Raw genomic sequence first — 10081 nt, 5'->3', positions numbered from 1 at the left:
GCGAACGAATCAGTGATGAATGCGAACGAATCAGTGATGAAAAATCAGTGATGGATTCAGAATGGTTTTAGGGTTCTTGATTTTAGGGTTCAGAATGGTTTTAGGGTTCTTGAGTGAATCCTTTTGATTTTGATTTGGGAAGGATTTTGGATTTTGGGTGTTTTTTCTTTTAATTTAATTATAACAAATAAATTTTATTTGTAATAATAATTTTTAACAATTATAATAATGATTTTAAAAATATAAATTATATTTTTTAATTAGAAATAATATAATAATAATTTTATTCCACGTATGCGTCTGCCACATCAGCTTTTTTTTGACACGTCATTAAAAAAATGCCAACTCATGATGATTTGGACTCAAATTTTGTTTGGGGGACTAAAACTGGGGAGAAACAAAATGGGGGGACTACTTTCAATTTTCACCTATAATAGGGGGACCAAAAGTGCAATTAAGCCTAATTTTTTTAACTTGGAGATCATGTATTTCTAAGGGTTACAGCTACTAAAGGATTTGATAGAGTACTACTGGAAAATTAGTTAACGCCTAGATTTAAGATTTTGGAAAGGATTCGAGATATGATGCATCATATTGCTTGGCCTCCATTCTTTCCAATTTGGATTACATGTTTCATATATCACAATTTACGACGAGTGTGCATGATCCTAGTCACATGGTGGAATCACACATCGTCTAAATAAAAGATAATCTTACCATTAAAGCTTTGCCGAAAATGATAGAAGCTAGTAAGAGTAAGCAATCGAGTAGAAAAGAAATCCCTTTGAGTAAATTAATTTAGGGAGGATAATGGGATGAAAGTGTTCCATGGGAATTAGAAGGCAATATGAAGATCGTGTATCTACAAATGTTTTCTTCTAGTTAGTTCAATGTAGAGGACAAAATCTCATTTTAGAGGAGGTGGTTAAATAACTTGTCGCGACCCTAAAAACTAAACACCGTGACTGGCGTACAAGCTATACTCCTAGCCTGGCAAGCTTATCAACTAACTTAACAATTAAAAAACTAAATCGTTCTCAATAACCATTTCAAAAATATATATTTTTTCTTGAAATTTCGACAAAGTACCCTCTGTAACTTCAACATTCCCAAATTTATAAAATCCCTATTTACAATATTAAATCAGTCAATTCATATTTCAAAGAGCATAATCTAATTGTTTAATATATTTCCAAAAAAAATACTATCTAAACTCCAATAGCTGCAAAATACATTACGATCAACAGACTTTACAAAAAAAAAAAAAAGATCCTCGATCAAAGAGGTCTACCAAAACAAATATGATTGAGACTTGAATCTACTAACAGCTTGCTACTCAGCTGCCTGCAAATCTGGAAAAAAATAAACAACATGAATGGGTAGTCATAAAGACTTAATGAGGAGACAACAACCACCATCAACTAGAAGGGAAACACACAAAAAAGCACGAATAATTGTTTTACAATCTGGCGGCAATTATGTTAAACAATATTACTTAAAAATCTAGATAATTCTAAATTAAAATCCAGTTAATAACAAAGCGAAATCATAATGAACAACCTTAAAATCATCATTAAAATCAAACAAGTAATAATACAAATTTTTTAGAACCAAGAGGCAGCTTCATCTCATTGATAGCCCTTTCCTCCTAAGGGTGACATTTCTCTTAAGGGTGGCTCCATCTAACGGATAGCCCTCTCTTCTCAATCCTGCAACGCATCATCACGCATCAATTAGGGAGCTTACATCTCGTTGAAAACTCTCTCCTCCTATGGATGACATTTTTCATAAGGGTGACTCTATCTAACGGGTAACTCTCCCTAATCTACACGAGGTAACTAGGTGCACCTAACGCCATTAACGATAGATTTCTCAAAACACGTATTTAAAACCTTATCTCATGTCATTGTAATTCCTGGATAAGATATTCAATCGCATAACAATTTAATATTTAAATACTTTAAACTCATACGTAAATCAAACTAATAACATATTATATAAAAAGACCATTAAAATAATTAAATGACAAAATTGAAATAAATTTCAAAGGTTGTGTTCCCCAAAATTTTAAATAAACAATTTAACATAGAAAACGAGTAAAATAATATTCATAGCATTATAAAAATATATGACGATTACTGTTGTCAACTCACAACTATAGAGAATCACATAAGTTTGTTCTCCAACAACTCTCAGAATAGCAGGTAGGACCTCAACTGAAAAATCTGAGTAAGAAAAAAAGATTCTCAAGACTTTAGAAAAATTATTATAAAGTTATCTAACTCTAGGAAACCATCAAAATTATTTAAATCTACTCTAAGCACAAAAAATAAAATTTATAAACAAAATTTCATTTTTTTAAAGATTCTTACTAGCTTTAGAGTTGTGTATTTACCTCAAAGAGTCTCAATAAACAACTCTCAAGAAATAGGTACCCTTCTTCTTCCTTATAGCACAAATCCTAAGCCAAAAATTAGACCCAAGAACTTGTGAAAATATGGGGAAGCTTTCTTAGGGAATATATACATTTTCCATTATGACTTTAAGTGAGAGGAAGTAGAAGAAGAATAAGAAAAGAAAAACAAAAATGAAAATGACAATGAAAGTGGGGAAATGGGGTGGAGAGAATACCGTGAGAGAGAAAGGGAAATTAGGGAGTGAGATGGAAAGAGAGTGAGAGTGAGTGGGGTTGGGGTTGGGTTTGTTTTATCTATTTATTTATTATTATTAATTATTATTATATTATATATATTTTTTTTTTTAAAGACACGGGACGTGTCACTCTCCTCTCCTTATAAAAATTCGTCCTCCAATTTATTTGACTTTTATTTATTTATTAAATACTATTGACCTTGAGTTTCAACATAAATGTGGGTACTTTGCACGGATGACTTCTTCGGGTTCCCACGTAGTTTCTTCGCTTGATGGACCATGCCAAAGAACTTTTATTGAAACGATATCTTTTGAGCGTAAACGTCTCACATGGCGATCTAATATAGCTATTGAATGTTCAACGTATGATAGACTCTCATCTAACTGCATGTCTTCATGATTAATCACATGAGAAAGGTCATGAAGATACTTCTGAAGCATCGAAATATGAAAGACTGGAGGAACTTCAAATGGTCCAATGAACCTTGGTCTTAGTTTCCCCTTTTTACCAAACTGCAAAACTCCTTTCATTGGTGAAACTCGTAAGAATACATGTTCTCCCAATAAAAACTCTAAGGGACGACGCCTCTTATCAGAATAAGATTTTTGTCTACTATGGGTTGTCACTAAGCAATCCCCAATCAATTTAACTTTTTCAATGGTATCTTGAATCAACTCTGGACCGACTGGTTTAGCTTCAACAACTTCAAATCATCTTATCGGAGATTTAAACCGTCTTTTGTACAAAGCCTCAAACGGAGCCATCTGAATACTAGATTGATAACTATTATTGTATGCAAATTCCATCAAGGACAAATGTTGATCCCAACTACCTCTAAGATCCATAACACAAGCACGAAGCATATCATCCAATATTTGTATAGTCCTTTCAGATTGGCCATCTGTCTGAGAATGAAAAGTTGTGCTAAGTTTCAAACGAGTACCTAATGAAGTTTGGAACGACTTCCAAAATTGAGCAGTAAATTGAGCCCCACGGTCAGAAATTATAGACATTGGTACACCATGCAAAGAGACAATTTCATAAAAATAAAGTTTAGCATATTGAGTCATACACCTTTTGGGTTCATGGCAATCATGTGACAAAATCCATAGTGATGTCTTTCCACTTCCACTCAAGTATTTCAACAGGTTGAAGTAACCTCGCAAGCTTTTGGTGCTCAGCCATTACTTGTTGACACACTAAGCACTTAGAGACAAAATATGATACGTCTTTCTTCATCCCTTTCAACCAATACAACTCTCTCAAATCTTGATACATCTTATTAGAACCTAGGTGAATAGTATAAGAAGAATGATGAGCCTCCTCTAAAAAAATTCTTCTCAAGCCACCAACATTTGGAACACCTAATCGAGACTTCAACCTCAACACACCATCAACATCAACCGAAAAGTTTGAAATTTTACCATTTTGAACATTATTTACCATATTCACCAAGTATGAGTCTTGACATTGAGTTTCCTTGATATCATCAACTATGGTTGGACGAATTTGTATGTGCGTTAAAAATAACCTTGAATGACCAAGTTCAAATTGAATTCCACTTTCAACAACTTCTTAAAATTATTTAACTATTGACCTCTTTACTTCTGCTATATAAGCGAGACTGCCCATGGATTTCCTAATCAAAGCATCTGCAACAACATTTGTCTTCCCTGGGTGGTATAAGATTGTGCAATCATAATCTTTCAAGAGTTCCATCCACCTTCTTTGTCTTAAATTTAAATCTCGTTGTTGAAAGATATACTTAAGACTTTTATGATCGATTTAAATCTCACAACTTTACCCATATAGATAGTGTCTCCAAATCTTAAGAGCAAAAATAATTGCAGCCATTTCCAAATCATGTGTGGGATAGTTCACCTCATGCCTTTTGAGTTGTCTAGATGCATAGGCAATAACCTTACCTTGTTACATAAGTACACAACCGAGACCAACTCTAGAAGCATCAATATAAACTGCATAACTTTCACCACCTATAGGTAATGCCAAAGTAGATGCTAACGTCAAGTACTCCTTCAATTTTTGAAAGCTTTCCTCACATGCATATGTCCATCGAAACTCAACTTTCTTCTGAGTCAACCTAGTCAACGAAGATCCAATTTTTGAGAAATCCTTCACAAAACGTCGATAATAACCAGCTAAACCAAGAAAACTCTTAATCTCCTTTACTGTGGTAGGTCTGGGCCAATTCTGCACTGCTTCCACCTTACTTGGATCAACACTTATTTCATTCTTAGACACAACATGACCTAAAATGCAACACTATTCAGCCAAAACTGACACTTTGAGAATTTGGCATATAATTGTTTATCTCTTAAGGTTTGCAAAACCAACCTTAAATGTTGCTCGTGTTCTTCTTTACTCTTGGAATAAACAAGGATATCGTCAATAAACCCAATCACGAATTAATCCAAAAATGGTTTAAAAACACGATTCATCAAATCCGTAAAATTTGTTGGGGCATTAGTAATCATAAAAGACATAACCATGAATTCATAATGTTCATATCGCGTGCGGAAAGTTGTCTTCGTTATGGCATCCCTTTTAATCTTCAACTGGTGATACCCCGACTGCAAATCAATCTTTGAAAAACATTGAGCTCCTTGAAGTTGGACAAACAACTCATCAATATGTGGCAAAGGATATTTATCCTTTACAGATACTTTTATTCAATTGTCTATAGTCAACACATAACCGCATGGATCCATCTTTCTTCTTTACAAATAAGACTGGTGCTCCCCAAGGAGAAGAACTTGGGCGAATAAAACCCTTGTCAAGAAGATCTTGAAGTTGCTCCCTTAACTCCTTAAGTTCAGTTGGGGGTCATAAGATGAGGAGGTATGGATATAGGATGAGTGTTTGGAACTAAGTCTATAGAGAATTCAATCTCCCTATCAGGTGGCAACCCACGAAGTTCTTCAGAAAAAACATCTGGAAATTCACATGCTATTGGAGTTTTTTCCAATTTCTCCTCAACCACTTGTGTATCCCTTACCTAGGCTAAGTATGATTGGCAACCTCTTCTCATTAACTTGCTAGCTCTCAAGGCTGAGATTTGGTTATGTGGTACCCAATAACGTTCTCCTTGAAACGAGAAGACTGATTGCCCTGGTATCTCAAATTTCACCATTTTGTCATGACAATCCAAAGTGGCATGATGGAAAGCCAACCAATCCATATCCAAAATCACATCAAAATATATCAAGTCAATAACTACTAAATCTACCGGCAACACCTTGCCATCAATAGTTATATCACAAGAACGATACACCGACTTAGCAAGCAAATTTCCTCAAAGAGGTGTAGTACAACTAAAGCCTCTTCTAAAGAAGATGAACATTTACCAAGTCGAATAGAAAACGAGGAAGCAAAAGAATGTGTAGCTCTAGGATCAAACAAAACATGAGCATCTCTAGAACAAATAGAAAGTATACATGTAACTACTGCATTCGATGTCTGAGCATCCTGACGAGTCAAAGTAAACACTTGAGCATGATCTCTTCCTGCTGGTATCTGACCTCTACCACCAAATCCTCTACCTCCCTGTTGAGATGTTCCTGAACCTCTGACATAAGAATTTCCACTTTAAGGCACAGATGCAGAATGAGCATGAGAAGATGCCAAAGTTGTTGGTGTTGATGCATAACTAGAGGATGGATGTGTCGTGTCTACAGGACAATCCCTCCTTATGTTACCTACTTGGCCACATTGATAGCACACTTTACCATTACCATCTTTGGAACAATTCCCAAAGTGAAATCTACCACAAATAGAACATCGTGTAGCCGAAACACCATAATGTCTCTATAGGAAAGTGGATTGCGATACCGCTTCAGAATTTGATTTATGACTCTGCACTGTCCCGGAAGACTGCCCGCTATGACCACCTCTTTGAGACATGAGTCCTTGTTGCCCCTGATAACCAAACATAGATCCACCACCGCAATTTGAATAGTTATTATAAAATCCTTCAACCCTTTATTTCTTATGTGAATCTTGTCTATTGCCTCTTTTTTCCTTTTATCGTTGCTCAATATGAAGGGCCAAACTCAAAACCTCAGTAAAAGTAGAACAATTCAACCCAACCACATATCTAAATAAGTAATCCTTTAATCCTCTAATGAACCTTTTAACACGCATCTCGTCGGTGATAGGATAAGGAACGTGTCTAGAGAGTTGTGTAAAACGAGCACTATACTCTAAAACTGCCATACCTTCTCTGTGCTCCAATCGCTCAAACTCATGAGCTAATCCATCTCTAACACTCTTTGGAAGAAAATGAGCCATGAACAACTGAGAGAACTCTCTCCATGCTAACGAAGGTGACCCCACTTGTCTACCATGTGACACTATATCAAACTAATCACGTGCCACACCTATTAGCTGAAAAGATGTCAATTCTACTGCTCTTGCCTCAGAACAATTCAATGCTCTCCAAAGCCGCTCTAGACTATCAATGAATAGTTATGGGTCCTCAATCGCACTAGACCCATAAAAAGTAGGGGGTTTAAGCTTCATGAAGTCTAGTAAAGTAACTTCAATACCCCTCGTTACCACAGTCATTTGATGCTCAACTTGTCTAACTTCTTTTTGACTATTGAGATTTTCATTTCTTTGATCACTCCCCTGTTGTTGTCCAACAACAACCCCAACAAGTTGTTGCACAACCTGTTGTAATCGATGCAAACCAACAGCAAACTCTTCCATGGCTGGATTTTCGCACCTCAACATTGGCATCGAAGCCACGTTCACCAACATTAGCTATACGCCTATTTCGAGCACTAACTGAAACACGGCCTCATTGACCAGCGCCTTGGGCTTGGGCAATCGACTCATCAGCAATTTCTCTTATAGTAGGATTCCTTGTCTTGGGTGGAATTTTCACCTAATCAAAGAACATTGATCAAAAATTGAACAAGACGACAAGGAAATGTGGAAAAGTAGTGATGATGAATTTAAACACAGATTCAGACAACAGATGAGACTCTCATAGAGTGCTAATAGCCCTTGCAAGTAAGTTGTGCAGAGGTACACAATTTAGTGACAAGAATCTATCATCACCCTATGTTTGCAGCTATTAGGACCTACGACCGAGCTTTGATGCCAACTTTGTCACGACCCCAAAAACTAAACGCCATGATCGACGAACAAGCTATACTCTTAGCCTAGAAAGCCTATCAACTATTCAAGGCAAAAAATATTAATATATATATATATATATATATTTCCAAAATTTCTACAGAGTACCCTCTGTAACTTCAACATTCTCAAATTTATAAAATCCCTATTTACAGTATTAACTCGGTCAATTCATATTTCAAAGAGCATAATCTAATTATTTAATACATTTCCCAAAAAAAGACTACCTAGACTCCAATAACTGCAAAATACATTACGACTCAACTGACTTTACAAAAAAACAGATCATCGATCAAAGAGGTCTACCAAAACAAATACGATTTAGACTCGAATCTACTAACAGCTTGCTACTCAGCTGCCTGCGAATCTGGAAAAAAAAAATTAAACAACATGAAGGGGTAAGTCACAAAGACTTAATGAGACAACAACCACCATCAACTAGAAGAGAAACACACAAAAAGGCACGAATAATTGTTTTACACTATGGTGGCAATTATGTTAAATAATATTACTTAAAAATATAGATAATTCAAAATTAAAATATACACATATAAAATCATTAAACTTATAATTTAACCGTCCAGATAGAAATATTAAAAATTCAGTTAATAACGAAGCGAAATCATAATGAACAACCTTAAAATCATCATCAAAATCAAACTAGTAAAAATACAAATTTTTGAGAACCAAGAGACAGCTTCATCTCATTGATAGCTTTTTCCTCCTAAGGGTGGCCTTTCCTTTAGAGGTGCTTTATCTAACGGATAGCACTCTCCTTTCAATCCCGCAACACATCATCACACATCAATTAGGGAGCTTACATCTCGTTGATAGTCCTCTCCTCCTACGGATGACATTTCTCATAGGGGCGACTCCATCTAACGGGTAACTCTCCCTAATCTACACAAGGTAACTAGGTGCACCTAACATCGTTAACGATTTCATAATTATAACAACGATTTCTCAAAACACGTATTTAAAATCATATCTCATGTCATCATAATTCGTGGAAAATATATTCAATCGCATAACAATTCAATATTTAAATACTTTAAACTCATACGTAAATCAAACTAATAACATATTATATAAAAAGACCATTAAAATAATTAAATGAAGAAATTGGGATGAATTTCAAAGGTTGTGTTCCCCAAAAATTTAAATAAACAATTTAACATAGAAAACGAGTAAAATAATATTCATAACATTATAAAAATATATGACAATAACCGTCGTCAACTCACAACTATGGAGAATCGCCTAAGTTTGTTCTCCAACAACTCTCAGAGTAGCAGGCAGGACCTCAGCTGACAAATCTGAGTAAAAAAAATATTCTCAATACTTCAGAAAAATTATTCTAAAGTTATCTAACTCTAGGAAACCATCAAAATTATTTAAATCTACTCTAAGCACAAAAAATAAAATTTATAAACAAAATTACATTTTTTAGATATTCTTACTAGCTTTAGAGTTGTGTATTTACCTCAAAGAGTCTCAATAAACAACTCTTAAGAAATGGGTACCTTCTTCTTCCTTAGAGCACAAATCCTAAGCCAAAAATTATACTCAATAACTTGTGAAAATATGAGGAAGCTTGCTTAGGGAATTGTAAGTATAGAAGTGCGCCTAAGAGTGGGGGTGAATTAGGTGTTTAGAAATTTTCTTGTTTTTAGAGATTTAGTGTTTGATTTTTCTGATTTAAGATAATGTATGGAAAAGATAAATGGCGGAAAAATAAAGAACACAAAGATATTATCCTGGTTCCCCTTATCACCAAGGGTACATCCAGTCCTCTTGCACACCACAAGAGATTTTCCACTATTGTTAGAATAAGTACAAGTCCCACCCTAGGACCTTTCTTACAAACTCCTAACAATCACCCTAAGATAGCACACCACTATCTTAGTTTACAAAACTTGAAGAAAGAACACCACTTTCCTCAATTTACAACACTTGAAGAAAGTACACCACTTTCTTCAATTTACGACACTTGAATGGTTTAGCAATATGAATTTTGACTTAGATCAATATGATATAATAGGTGATGTACAATGATAACAATCCAATATAATTTCAAGTACACTAGAGAACTTTTCTCAATGATATGAAAATGTAAAATCTGTACTTGAAATATAAAAGGGAAACTTTGAATAAATCAAAACATTTTAGAAAGTTTGTTCAAAGTTTGTTCAAGGTTTGGTTGTAGGATTGGTTATGTTTGATCTGAAGTTATGGTGTATTTATACTCCATAAACATCTCTTCAGATT

Source organism: Cicer arietinum, chromosome 7 (genome assembly GCF_000331145.2).
Source record: "Cicer arietinum cultivar CDC Frontier isolate Library 1 chromosome 7, Cicar.CDCFrontier_v2.0, whole genome shotgun sequence".
In the NCBI taxonomy this organism is placed as follows: Eukaryota; Viridiplantae; Streptophyta; class Magnoliopsida; order Fabales; family Fabaceae; genus Cicer; species Cicer arietinum.
Note: the sequence above shows the minus strand (reverse complement) of the source record.